The sequence below is a fragment of the Rhinopithecus roxellana genome, chromosome 18, assembly GCF_007565055.1.
Source record: "Rhinopithecus roxellana isolate Shanxi Qingling chromosome 18, ASM756505v1, whole genome shotgun sequence".
In the NCBI taxonomy this organism is placed as follows: domain Eukaryota; kingdom Metazoa; phylum Chordata; class Mammalia; order Primates; family Cercopithecidae; genus Rhinopithecus; species Rhinopithecus roxellana.
The window spans coordinates 30,415,000-30,428,740 of record NC_044566.1 but is presented as its reverse complement, the minus strand read 5'-3'; the positions used below and the strand labels follow the sequence as shown (position 1 = coordinate 30,428,740).

Sequence of the window (13,741 nt, the reverse complement as noted above, 5' to 3'; positions counted from 1 at the left end):
GGGGTTGCTGTTATGTCATGAAAAAGAAACAGTATCTCTGAAACTCAGGTCATTTACTAGAGCACCTCTTATTACAATGTTTGGTGATTGCCCTCAATGGAAAACTGTGGCAATGTATTTTTAATACCAGTGCCATGCTGTTTCAGTGACTAAGGCTTTATAGTATAGTTTGAAGTCAGCTAATGTGATGCCTCCAGATTTGTTCTTTTTGCTTAGTCTTGCTTTGGCTATGTGGGCTCTTTTTTGATTCCGTATGAATTTTAGGATTGTTTTTTCTAGTTCTGTGAAGAATGATGGTGGTCTTTTCATGGGAATTGTATTGAATCTGTAGATTACTTTTGGCAGTATAATCATTTTCACAATATTCATTCCACCCATCCATGAGCATGGGATGTATTTCCAATTGTTTGTGTCATCTGTGGTTTCTTTCAGCAGTGTTTTGTAGTCTTCCTTGTAGAGACCTTTCACCTCCTTGGTTAGGTATATTCCTAAGTATTTTATTTTATTGCAGCTATTGTACTGCATACTACTAAGTATTTTATTTTTATTTTTTGCTGCTATTGAGTTCTTGATTTGATTCTCAGCTTGGTCACTGTTGATGTATAGCAGAACTAATGATTTGTGTATGTTAATTTTGTATCCTGAAACTGCTGAATTCATTTATCAGTTCTAGGAGCTTTTTGGATGAGTCCTTAGGGTATATGATCATATCACCAGCAAACAGTGACAGTTTGACTTTCTCTTTACTGATTTGGATGCCCTTTACTTCTTTCTCTTGTCTGATTGCTCTGGCTAGGACTTCCAGTAGCACTATGTTGAATAGAAGTGGTGAGAGTGGGCATCCTTGTCTCCCATTCTCCAACTTTCCTCCATTCAGTTTAATGTTGGCTTTGAGTTTGTCATAAATGGCTTTCATTATCTTAAGGTATGTCCTTTGTCTACCAATTTTGCTGAGGGTTTTAATCATAAAGGGATGCTGCATTTTGTCAAATGATTTTTTTTGTGTCTCTTGAGATGATCATGTGATTTTTGTTTTAAATTCTGTTTATATGTTGTATCACATTTATTGATATGTGACTCTTAAACCATCTCTGCATCCCTGGTATGAAACCCAGTTGATCATGGTGGATTATCTTTTTGATATGCTATTGAATTCATTTAGCTAGTATTTTGTTAAGAATTTTTGCATCTATATTCATTAGGGACATTGGTCTGTAGTTTTCTTTTTCATTTTGTCCTTTATGGGTTTTGGTGATACTGGTTTCATAGAATGAGTGATACTGGCTTCATAGAATGATTTAAGGAGGACACTATTTTCTAACTTGTGGAATAGTGTCAATAGGATTAGTACCAATTGTTCTCATTTTGAATGTCTGATAGAACTCAGTTGTGAATCCATCTGGTTCCGGAGTTTTTTGTTTTTGGCAATTTGTAAAATTACCATTTCAATCTCACCATTTGTTATTCATCTGTTCAGAGTTTCTATTTCCTCCTGGCTTAATATAGGAGGGTTACATGTTTCCAAGAATTTATCCATCTCATCTAGGTTTTCTCGTTTATGCACATAAAGGCATTCATGGTAGCCTTGAATTATCTTTTGTATTTCTGTGGTATTGGTAGTAATATCTCCCATATAATTTCTAATTGAGCTTATTTGGACCTTCTTTCTTCTTTTCTTGGCTAGTCTGGCTAATGTTCTATCAATTTTATTTATCTTTTTAAAGAACCAGCTTTTTGTTTCATTTATCTTTTGTATATTTTTGTTTCCATTTTATTTAGTTCTGCTCTGATCTTTATTTCTTTTCTTCTGCTGGGTTTGGGTTTTGTTTGTTCTTGTTTCTCTAGTTCCTTGAGGTGTGACCTTAGATTGTCTGTTCATGCTCTTTCGGACTTTCGAATGTAGGCGTTTAAGGTTATGAACTTTCCTGTTAGCACTGCCTTTGCTGTATCCCAGAGGTTTTGATAGGTTGTATTACTATTATTCAGTTCAAGTAATTTTTAAATGTATATTTTGATTTCATTGTTTACCCAATAATCATTCAGGAGCAGGTTATTTAATTTCCATGTATTTGCATGGTTTGAGGGTTCTTTTTGGAGTTGATGACCAATTTTAGTCCACAGTGATCTGAGAGAATATTTGATATAATTTCAATTTTCTTAAATTTAATAAGACTTGTTTTGTGCCTATCATATGATCTCTCTTTGAGAATGTCCCATGTGCTGATGAATAGAATGTAAATTCTGCAGTTGTTGGGTAGAATGTTCTGTAAATAACTGTGAAGTCCATTTGTTCTAGGGTATAGTTTAAATCCATTTTTTTGTTGTTGTTGACTTTCTATCTTGATGACCGGTCTAGTGTTGTCAGTGGAGTATTAAAGTCCCCCGCTATTATTGTGTTGCTGTCTATCTCATGTCTTAGGTCTACTAGTAATTGTTTTGTAAATTTGGGAGCTGCAGTGTTAGGTGCATATATATTTAGGATTGTGATATTTTCCTACTGGACAAGTCCTTTTATCCTCTTTGTGTAATGTCCCTCTTTGTCTTTTTTAACTACTGTTGCCTTAAAGTTTGTTTTGTCTGATGTAAGTCTAGCTACTCCTGCTCACATTTAGAGTCCATCTGCAAGGAATATCTTTTTCTACCCCTTTACCTTAAGTTTATGTGAGTCCTTATGTGTCAGGTGAGTCTCTTGAAGACAGCAGATAGTTGGTTGGTGAATTCTTATCAATTCTGCCGTTCTGTATCTTTTAAGTGGAGCATTTAGGCCTTTTACATTCAATGTTAGTATTGAGATATGAAGTACTATTTTATTCATCATGCTGTTTGTTGCCTGAATATCTTGGTTTTTATTTTATTCAGTGTCACTCTCATGATATGAATACCTTTTTTTTAAAAAAAAAAAAAAAAATAGGCACATAAATCAATGGAACAGAATAGAGAACCCAGAAACAAACCCAAATATTACAGCCAACTGATCCTCAAGAAAGCAAACAAAAACATAAAGTGGGGAAAGGACAGCCTATTTAACAAATGGTGCTGGGATAATTAGCAAACCACATGCATAAAAATGAAACTGGATCCTCATCTCTCACCTTATACAAAAATCAACTCAAGGTGGATCAAGGACTTAAATCTAAGACCTGAAACCATAAGAATCCTAGAAGATAACATCAGAAAAACTCTTCTAGACATTGGCTTAGGCAAAGACTTCATGACCAAGAACCCAAAAGAAAGTGTAACAAAAACAAAGATAAATAGATGGGACTTAATTAAACTAAAAAGCTTCTGCATAGCAAAATAAACAATCAGCAGAGTAAACAGACAACTCACAGAGTGGTAGAAAGTCTTCAAAATTTGTACTTTCAACAAAGGACTAACATCCAGAATCTAAAAGTAACTCAAACAAATTAGCAAGAACAAAACAATCTCATCAAAAAACGGGTTAAGGGCATGAATAGACATGTCTCAAAACAAGATATCCAAATGGCCAACAATCATGAAATAAATGCTCAACATCACTAATGATCAGGGAAATGCAAATCAAAACCACAATGCAATACCACCTTACTTTTGCAAGAATAGCCATAATCAAAAAAAAAAAAAAAAAAAAAAAAAAAAAAAGATGTTGGCATGGATATGGTGAAAGGGGAACACTTTTACACTGCTGATGAGAGTGTAAGCTAGGTGTAAGCTAGTACAACCAGTGTGAAAAGCAGTGTGGAGATTCTTTAAAGAACTAAAAGTAGAACTACCATTTGATCCAGCAATCCCACTACTGGCTATTTACCCAGAGGAAAAGAAGTCGTTACACACAAAAAAATACTTGCACACATACGTTTATAGCAGCACAATTCACAGTCACAAAAATATGGAACCAACCCACATGTCCATCAATCAATGAGTGGTTAAAGAAATTGTGATTAGGGCTGGGCGTGGTGGCCCATGCCTGTAATCCCAGCACTTTGGGAGGCTGAGGCAGGCAGATCACTTGAGGTCAGTAGTTCAAGACCAGCCTGGCCAACCTGGTGAAACCCCATCTCTACTAAAAATACAAAAAATTAGCTAGGTGTGGTGGTGGGCGCCTGTAATCCCAGCTACTCAGGAGGCTGAGGCAGAAGAATTGCTTGAACCCAGGAGGACAGAGGTTGCAGTGAGCCAAGATCATGCCATTGCACTCCAGCCTGGGCAAGAATAGTGAAAGTCCATCTCAAAAAAAAAAAAGGAAATTGTGATTATCTATCTATCTATCTATCTATCTATCTATCTATCTATCTATCTATCTATCTATATACATACACACTATGGAATACTACTCAGCCATAAAAAGGAATGAAATAATGTCAGTCACAGTGACCTGAGTAAAATTGGAGGCCATTATTCTAAGAGAAGGAAGTAACTCAGGAATGGAAAACCAAGCATTGTATGTTTTCACTTATAAGCAGGAGCTATACTATTAGGATGCAAAGGCATAAGAATGATACAATGGATTTTGGGGACTCAGCGGGAAAGGGTGGGAGGGAGGTGAGGGATAAAAGACTACTAATTGGCTACAGTGTATACTGCTCAGGTGATGGGTGCAGCAAAATCTCAGAAATCACCACTGAAGAATGTATTCATGTAACAAAACACCATATGTTTCCCCAAAGCCTATGGAAATAAAAAAAAAGTGTGGTAACATATTAGGGCCACTAAGGGCTCAGATCCGAAAAGAATGAAGTTTGGGTCACTTTGTGGCCAAAGTGATAAAAGAGGAAATGGGCGGTGGAAAGGGGAAGTTGTGATTGCCAACTTTTGCTTGGTAATCAGAGACAAAAGGGACATTAATCAGTGTAATTCAAAAGCATAATCAGAGGAAGAACAAAAGGAGCTATGGAGATCTTACAGCAATTGATGGTTTCTCTTTTACTCCTCTTTCCTGTTACCTTTCATCAAGAGAACAGGTGGAGGCTAATATTTGAAGTTAGGTTCCAAGTGGGTGCATAATTGAATTAACCTCATCCCTTGATAATACTGTAATTGACTGGATTATGTGAATCACCTGTGTAGAGAATGCGGTTGTTTTGTTTTGTTTGTTTTGTTTTAAATCCAGTAAAAGGCAAGAATAGATGCTGAATGGCAAAAGAAGTGGACTGTGCTGGTGACTCCCACCCACTTTTTCTATCCTCTACTTACCCCTACTTAACTCTGCACTATGGGAAGCTGAAATCTACAGACTGCCTACTGGGCCTCCCTGACCTCTGGCTTCACTTTGGATTTGACTGATGGATGGCACCTACAGAGAATCAGAGGGTAGGAGGAGATTCAAGATTGCTTCTAAGGCAGCAGCTCTGTTTCTCTGCAGTTACAGCTTCTGCTGGGCAGCCCTCGTCCAATACACTGCTCTCAGTGGGATCCAATAACGCTAATTCCTCCTTTTCCCTTCAGTGCTAAGGGTGGAAAGGACTTCCTGCTGTCACTGATTGCCTCCATACCACTGTTTGTTTTCCTAACCCTGTTCTTATCTCCCTAAATTGTCCCCCTCATTAAAGACATTTAAGGCACCTGATCAAATCCTCTTTTTTGATGGGGCCTTTACAACATACATACATGAAAATTTAATTTATATCTGAGATAGCATTAGAAATTTGTGATGAAGGACTGGATTATTCAATAAATGTGTTCTGCTAGGATAAATAATTTTCCACATAAAAATAAAATTAGATCTAGGCCTCATTCCACACACACAAATTAATTCTAGATGGATTAAATCCCTGAATGAGAAAAAACTTTTAAATTTAAAAATAGCATATGTATGAAACCAGAATGGGGGAATATTTTTTTCAACAAGACACAAAAACCGTAAGCACAAAGGAAAAGGATGATAAATTTGAATATGTTACAGGAAACTTTTTTGTATAGACATCAAAAAACACCAATTATAGTCATGCCACAGACTGGGAGAAGATACATGAAACATATATAACTGACAAAGATTCGTATCTAAAATATACAAGAAACTAAAATCAACAAGAAAAAGACTAACAGAAAAATTGGCAAAGGATGCAAAGAAACAACTCATAGGAAGAATATCGTAATGGTCGAAGTCATGTGGAATGATGGTCAGCTCATTTGCAGTCAAATAAATTTTTAAAACTCACTAACTTCAGCAGGGTAGCATTTCTTAAATATCAGCTTGGCATTTAGTCTGATAAAATCTAATGTTTCAAGAAAATGAGGAAAGTGGAACTCTCATAGTGTGCTGGTGGGAGTATGACTGGCCCAACCTCTTTGAAGAGGAGCTTGACAATATCTAGTAATGTTGAAGATTTGCATGCCATCTGACCTCATGATTCCTCTTCTTGCTATATAGTCTGGATGAAACTTTTGCACAGTGTACATAAGCATACGTGTACAAGAATGTTTGTGGGTGTATTGATTATAATAGAGAAAAGTGGAAAACAACCCAAATAAACTATTATGAATGAATTATATCAGACAACGTATTTTACCATATGGCAATTAAAATGAATGAAATGAGAGCTCTAGTGTGGCAAAATGGATAATCATATGAAGAGAATGTTGAGGAAAAAAGTGCAAGCTACTAAAGCAGTGAAAACTATTAGAGATGTATCTGAAATCTAGATTCAGTACTTACATTATGCCCGTGTTCCAGGTTTACCCATGACAGTTGTTGAGTAGTTTGGTTGAATTCAAAATGTGTTGCCTATTCTGGGTATATACTCCTTCAAAACCAGAAAACTGAGAAGTAAATATTAGAATGTGCTACATTTAAACTTTTAGTAAAAATTTGTTATAAAGTCATTTTCTCTATTGCTTCTTTCTTGGGTAGATTATTTTTTAAATTACTTTCATTTTTAAATTTTTAATTATTTATATAAATTTAAAGGGTACAAGGGCAATTTTGTTACCTGTATATATTATGTAGTAGTGAAGTTTAGGCTTTTAGTGCAATCACCACCCAAATAACGTACATTGTACCCATTAAGTAGTTATTCATCCCTCGCCCAACTGTCATCTTCCCACCCACCTGAGTCTTCAGTGACTATTATTTCACACTCTATGTCCATGTGTGTGCATTATTTAGGCTCCCAGTTATGAGAACGTGCATTTTTGGACTTTCTGTTTCTGAGTTGTTTCACTTAAGATAATGGCCTCCAGTTCCATCCATGTTGCTGCAAAAGACATGATTCCATTTTTCATGGCTCAATAGTATTTCATCCATCTATCTATCTATCTATCTATCTATCTATCTATCTATCTATCTATCTATCTCACATTTTCTTTATCCAGTCCTCTGTTGATGGACACAGGTTGATTCCATATATTTCCTACTGTGAATAGTGCTTGATGTAATGATTTCTCTTCCTTTGGGTAGACACCCAGTGGTGAGATTGCTGGATTGAATGGTCATTCTATTTTTAGTTCTTTGAGAAATCTTCATACTGTTTTCCACAGAGGTTGTACTAGTTAACATTCCCAACAATAATGCATGTGTTCACTTTTCTCCCCATCCTCACCAACATCTGTTGCTATTTGTCTTTTTAATAATAACCATTCTGACTGGTGTAAGATGATATCTCATTGGAGTTTAAATGTGTATTTCTCTGATGATCAGTGATGCTAAACATTTTTTTCATATGCTTGTGGGCCATTTCTATGTCTTTTTTAGAAACATATCTATTCATGTCCTTTTCCCACTTTTAATGGGTCTGTTTGTTTTTGTTTTTGTTGTTATTGTTGAGTTATTTGAGTTCCTTCTAAATTCTGGATATCAAGCCCTGTCAGATTCATAGTTTACAAATATACCATTTCATTCTGTAGGTTGTCTGTTTATTTTTAAAATACTTTATTTCTTTATTGCAATTTTGGGTTCACAGCAAAGTTGAGAGGAAGGTACAGAAATATCCCACATATTTTCTGCCCTGACACATGAATAGCCTCCCTGAGCTAGATTATTTTTAGTGTGACTTAAAATGTAAAGAAAATTAAGAATAATCCATTGGCCCAGATAGTAATTGGTGAAGACTATTCTTCCTGACAGACTGATGGCATCACTGTCACTGTGTTTCCAAATGCAGACGTGGGAGCCATATTAGAGTCTTCCCTCCTTTTCACTCTCTTCATTAAAATCCAATTTCTTCTATGTTCTAAACATCTCCAGATTCCTCCATTCCCACAGATACAGCCTTAATTCAGATGATATCATCATTTTTTATTTGAACCACTGCAATAACTTACATGTCTTCTCTTTTTTTTGAGACGGAGTCTCGCTTTGTTGCCCAGGCTGGAGTGCCATGGCACAATCTCAGCTCACTGTAACCTCTGCCTCCTGGGTTCAAACAATTCTCCCTGCCTCAGCCTCCAGAATAGCTGGGATTATAGGTGCCTGTCACAATGCCCTGCTAATTTTTGTATTTTTAGTAGAGACAAGGTTTCATCATATTGGCCAGGCTGGTCTTGAACTCCTAACCTCAGGTGATCCACCCACCTTGGCCTCCCAAAGTGCTGGGATTACAGGTGTGAGCCACCACTCACATGGTCTAATTTACATGTCTTGTTGTCTCTGGTCTCAACCCTTTTCAGCTCATTTTCCATACTGCTAACAAAGTAATCTTTCCAATACCCCAAATTGGACCATATCTTAGCACCAACTAACACCCTCCAGTATCTTTCCACTCATTTTAAAATCCAAGCATCTTAGCATAGCACACAGAGGTCTTCAGGATGAGACTCTATCCCATATCTCCAGTTTCATATGCTGGCCTACCCTTTCCTACTTTCCCAGTTCCAAACTTTCCAAACTGCTGTTTTATATCTCTTAGTCTTTGGGCAAGCAGCCACATCTGTCTACAGTGCCATGATCTTTCGAAATTTAACTTGTTAACTACTTCCAAGAAGTCTTTCGTTGCACTCCCAGGTGAAGTTTCCACTTCTGTGCTTCCTCTCCATCGTACAAGCCTCTGTTGTCACATCACTCTTTTGTTGTAACTATTGGTTTGCACGTCTGTCTTTTCTTGTTTCAACTGTCTTGTTGAACTCTCTAGTAAATTCTCAAAATGTATGGTGACTGTTGGTTGCTCTATGTAGATAATCACATTGTTTGTAAATAAATAGATATTTTTCTCTTCCTCTTTATCCTATTTCTTTTTTCTTTTAATATGACATTCCTTCTGCCTTCCTATCCTAAAACAGATGTGTTTTTCTACTAATTGCTGCCAAGCTGCTCTAGGCTTTTGTACTATAACTTTGACTGAGTTAATGAATTCCTTTTTATTCTTACTTGGTAAGAGCCTTACAAACTTAATATATGTAGAATTTTGTGTGTCTTTTTAGAAGTATCTCTTTATTAGACAAAGACATAAACTAAAAGTTTCCAACTTCCTATACGTGTTGAAAGGTTTAAATAAAGATTCTTGGATACAAAATATGGTCTACACAGCTCAAAATTAATTCAGTGACATAATATTATGCTAAAGTTATACTTATTTTGAATGTCTAGAATTTTTTGTTAATGGTTATAAAAATACCACCAACCTAGACATTTTTATTTTGCTAAGATAGAATAGAATTACAAATCGAATTACTACAACAGTCCACACATTCTAAACATTTAAACATTAATGGTTTCTGGAAGATGCTGTTGTCCCTCACAGTTTAGAGAAAGTCCAGATGGCTTTGGTGAGAGCCAGACTTCTCTTCCACCCACAAAATTGTCTTTTCAGAAGGCTTGCTGGATGTTTTCTTTGTTTGTCTCTCCATATTGCTACTTAATTTGATGGTTTTCATTTTCTAGTTGAACAATTGTCCAATAGTCTGTTCAGTCTTGTAATTCTTACTGATCAGGGATATATGATTTGATTCGATTTCTCTTGATTTAGCTCCAGCTGTGAGTTTCATCTTTGAAACTTTGGTTGCGAGTTTAAATCTTGAATATGTTTTCTTCACTTCTGAAGCCTTCTTCCTGTGTGTGTTCGATCACATGAACTAGATTTTCATTATATACCTTCCAGGCATTACATCCACACTGTGACATTCATTCCAGATTCTCAATTTGAATTGCTTGATGCTCTAGCTGGGCCATAGAATTGTTTACACATTCTTGCCATGCAGTAATGTCGTTTTTCTGGCTGGAGGAAGGGGCTGGAAGCTCAGATCATTTCATATGAAGCAATTCAATTGGCTATCGAGGGACCAATCTTTCAAATCCATTTTTCATTATGTCTTCAAAAGCAGAATAATCCAAGGCTGTCAGGTAGCTCAGGTAGTTCTTAGTAGTTCAGTGTCTGTGAGTGTCCTCTTCCACAAGCACTGTACACCAGGGGCTTCAGAACTTTGATCAAAATACAGCAGCACATCCACCACAACCTCTCTGGCCACCAAACCCGTGACTGTCATTCTGGAGACCTTCGGTTTCTATGCATTATTTTGATACACTATTGATATAGATAGCTAATATTGTATTTTTGATATTCATATCTGTGATAACAAGTTAAATAGGCTTGTGATTTTCTTCAAGTGCTCTTGCTTGGTTTTGAGATCATATTTATAGCCTTATAAAATGAAATGGGCGGCCTCTCATGGTCTCTAGTTTCTGGAGCAATTTAGATACATCTTAATAGATTTCTTGAAAATTTGGTAAAACTTGTCTATAAACCTGTATTTGAGGTTTTTTTATTTGTATTTTTTCTTCTCCTTCTTATTTTTTACAAAGGAACTCTTATATTACTACTTATATTTCTTTATGTTTATTGTACTGGTCAAGTTTCTATTCTACGTTTTTAGATAGTTGATATTTTTTTTTCCAGTCTTTATGCCTTTTATTTCTTTTATTTATTTATTTTTTATTATACTTTAAGTTCTAGGGTACATGTGCATAATGTGCAGGTTTGTTACATATGTATACTTGTGCCATATTGGTGTGCTGCACCCATCAACTCATCAGCACCCATCAATTCGTCATTTATATCAGGTATAACTTCCAATGCAATCCCTCCCCACTCCCCCCTCCCCATGAGAGGCCCCGGTGTGTGATGTTCCCCTACCCGAGTCCAAGTGATCTCATTGTTCAGTTCCCACCTATGAGTGAGAACATGCGGTGTTTGGTTTTCTCTTCTTGTGATAGTTTGCTAAGAATGATGGTTTCCAGCTGCATCCATGTCCCTACAAAGGATGCAAACTCATCCTTTTTTATGGCTGCATAGTATTCCATGGTGTATATGTGCCACTTTTTCTTAATCCAATCTGTCACTGATGGACATTTGGGTTGATTCCAAGTCTTTGCAATTGTGAATAGTGCCACAATAAACATACGTGTGCATGTGTCTTCATAGCAGCATGATTTATAATCCTTTGGGTATATACCCAGTAGTGGGATGGCTGGGTCATATGGTACATCTAGTTCTAGATCCTTGAGGAATTGCCATACTGTTTTCCATAATGGTTGAACTAGTTTACAATCCCACCAACAGTGTAAAAGTGTTCCTATTTCTCCACATCCTCTCCAGCACCTGTTGTTTCCTGACTTTTTAATGATTGCCATTCTAGCTGGTGTGAGATGGTATCTCACTGTGATTTTGATTTGCATTTCTGTGATGGCGAGTGATGATGAGCATTTTTTCATGTGTCTGTTGGCTGTATGCGTGTCTTCTTTTGAGAAATGTCTGTTCATATCCTTTGCCCACTTTTTGATGGGGTTGTTTGTTTTTTTCTTGTAAATTTGTTTGAGTTCTTTGTAGGTTCTGGATATTAGCCCTTTGTCAGATGAGTAGATTACAAAAATTTTCTCCCATTCTGTAGGTTGCCTGTTCACTCTGATGGTAGTTTCTTTTGCTGTGCAGAAGCTCTTTAGTTTAATGAGATCCCATTTGTCAATTTTGGCTTTTGTTGCCGTTGCTTTTGGTGTTTTAGACATGAAGTCCTTGCCCATGCCTATGTCCTGAATGGTACTACCTAGGTTTTCCTCTAGGGTTTTTATGATATTAGGTCTAACATTTAAGTCTCTAATCCATCTTGAATTAATTTTCGTATAAGGAGTAAGGAAAGGATCCAGTTTCAGCTTTCTACTTATGGCTAGCCAATTTTCCCAGCACCATTTATTAAATAGGGAATCCTTTCCCCATTTCTTGTTTCTCTCAGGTTTATCAAAGATCAGATGGCTGTAGATGTGTGGTATTATTTCTGAGGACTCTGTTCTGTTCCATTGGTCTATATCTCTGTTTTGGTACCAGTACCATGCTGTTTTGGTTACTGTAGCCTTGTAGTATAGTTTGAAGTCAGGTAGCGTGACGCCTCCAGCTTTGTCCTTTTGACTTAGGATTGTCTTGGCAATGCGGGCTCTTTTTTGGTTCCATATGAACTTTAAAGCAGTTTTTTCCAATTCTGTGAAGAAACTCATTGGTAGCTTGATGGGGATGGCATTGAATCTATAAATAACCTTGGGCAGTATGGCCATTTTCACGATATTGATTCTTCCTATCCATGAGCATGGTATGTTCTTCCATTTGTTTGTGTCCTCTTTGATTTCACTGAGCAGTGGTTTGTAGTTCTCCTTGAAGAGGTCCTTTACATCCCTTGTAAGTTGGATTCCTAGGTATTTCATTCTCTTTGAAGCAATTTGGCTCTCTGTTTGTCTGTTACTGGTGTATAAGAATGCTTGTGATTTTTGCACATTAATTTTGTATCCTGAGACTTTGCTGAAGTTGCTTATCAGCTTAAGGAGATTTTGGGCTGAGACAATGGGGTTTTCTAAATATACAATCATGTCATCTGCAAACAGGGACAATTTGACTTCTTCTTTTCCTAACTGAATACCCTTGATTTCTTTCTCTTGCCTGATTGCCCTAGCCAGAACTTCTAACACTATGTTGAATAGGAGTGGTGAGAGAGGGCATCCCTGTCTTGTGCTAGTTTTCAAAGGGAATTTTTCCAGTTTTTGTCCATTTAGTATGATATTGGCTGTGGGTTTGTCATAAATAGCTCTTATTATTTTGAGGTACGTTCCATCAATACCGAATTTATTGAGCATTTTTAGCGTGAAGGGCTGTTGAATTTTGTCAAAAGCCTTTTCTGCATCTATTGAGATAATCATGTGGTTCTTGTCTTTGGTTCTGTTTATATGCTGGATTACGTTTATTGATTTGCGAATGTTGAACCAGCCTTGCATCCCAGGGATGAAGCCCACTTGATCATGGTGGATGAGCTTTTTGATATGCTGCTGAATCCGATTTGCCAGTATTTTATTGAGAATTTTTGCATCGATGTTCATCAGGGATATTGGTCTAAAATTCTCTTTTTTTGTTGTGTCTCTGCCAGGCTTTGGTATCAGGATGATGTTGGCCTCATAAAATGAGTTAGGGAGGATTCCCTCTTTTTCTATTGATTGGAGTAGTTTCAGAAGGAATGGTACCAGCTCCTCCTTGTACCTCTGGTAGAATTCAGCTGTGAATCCATCTGGTCCTGGACTTTTTTTGGTTGGTAGGCTATTAATTATTGCCTCAATTTCAGAGCCTGCTATTGGTCTATTTAGGGATTCAACTTCTTTTTTTTTTTTTTTTTTTTTTTTTGAGGCGGAGTCTCGCTCTGTCGCCCGGACTGGAGTGCGGTGGCCAGATCTCAGCTCACTGCAAGCTCCGCCTCCCGGGTTTACGCCATTCTCCTGCCTCAGCCTCCCGAGTAGCTGGGACTACAGGCGCCCGCCACCTCGCCCAGCTAGTTTTTTTTTTTTGTATTTTTAGTAGAGACG

At 37.0% G+C, this 13,741-nt stretch overlaps 1 pseudogene; it reads right to left on the bottom strand.

Annotated features, from left to right (window-relative positions):
* Positions 1–9,718: 9,718 nt before the first annotated feature.
* On the bottom strand, positions 9,719–10,395 carry LOC104661265 (annotated as a pseudogene).
* Between the last annotated feature and the right edge of the window lie 3,346 nt (positions 10,396–13,741).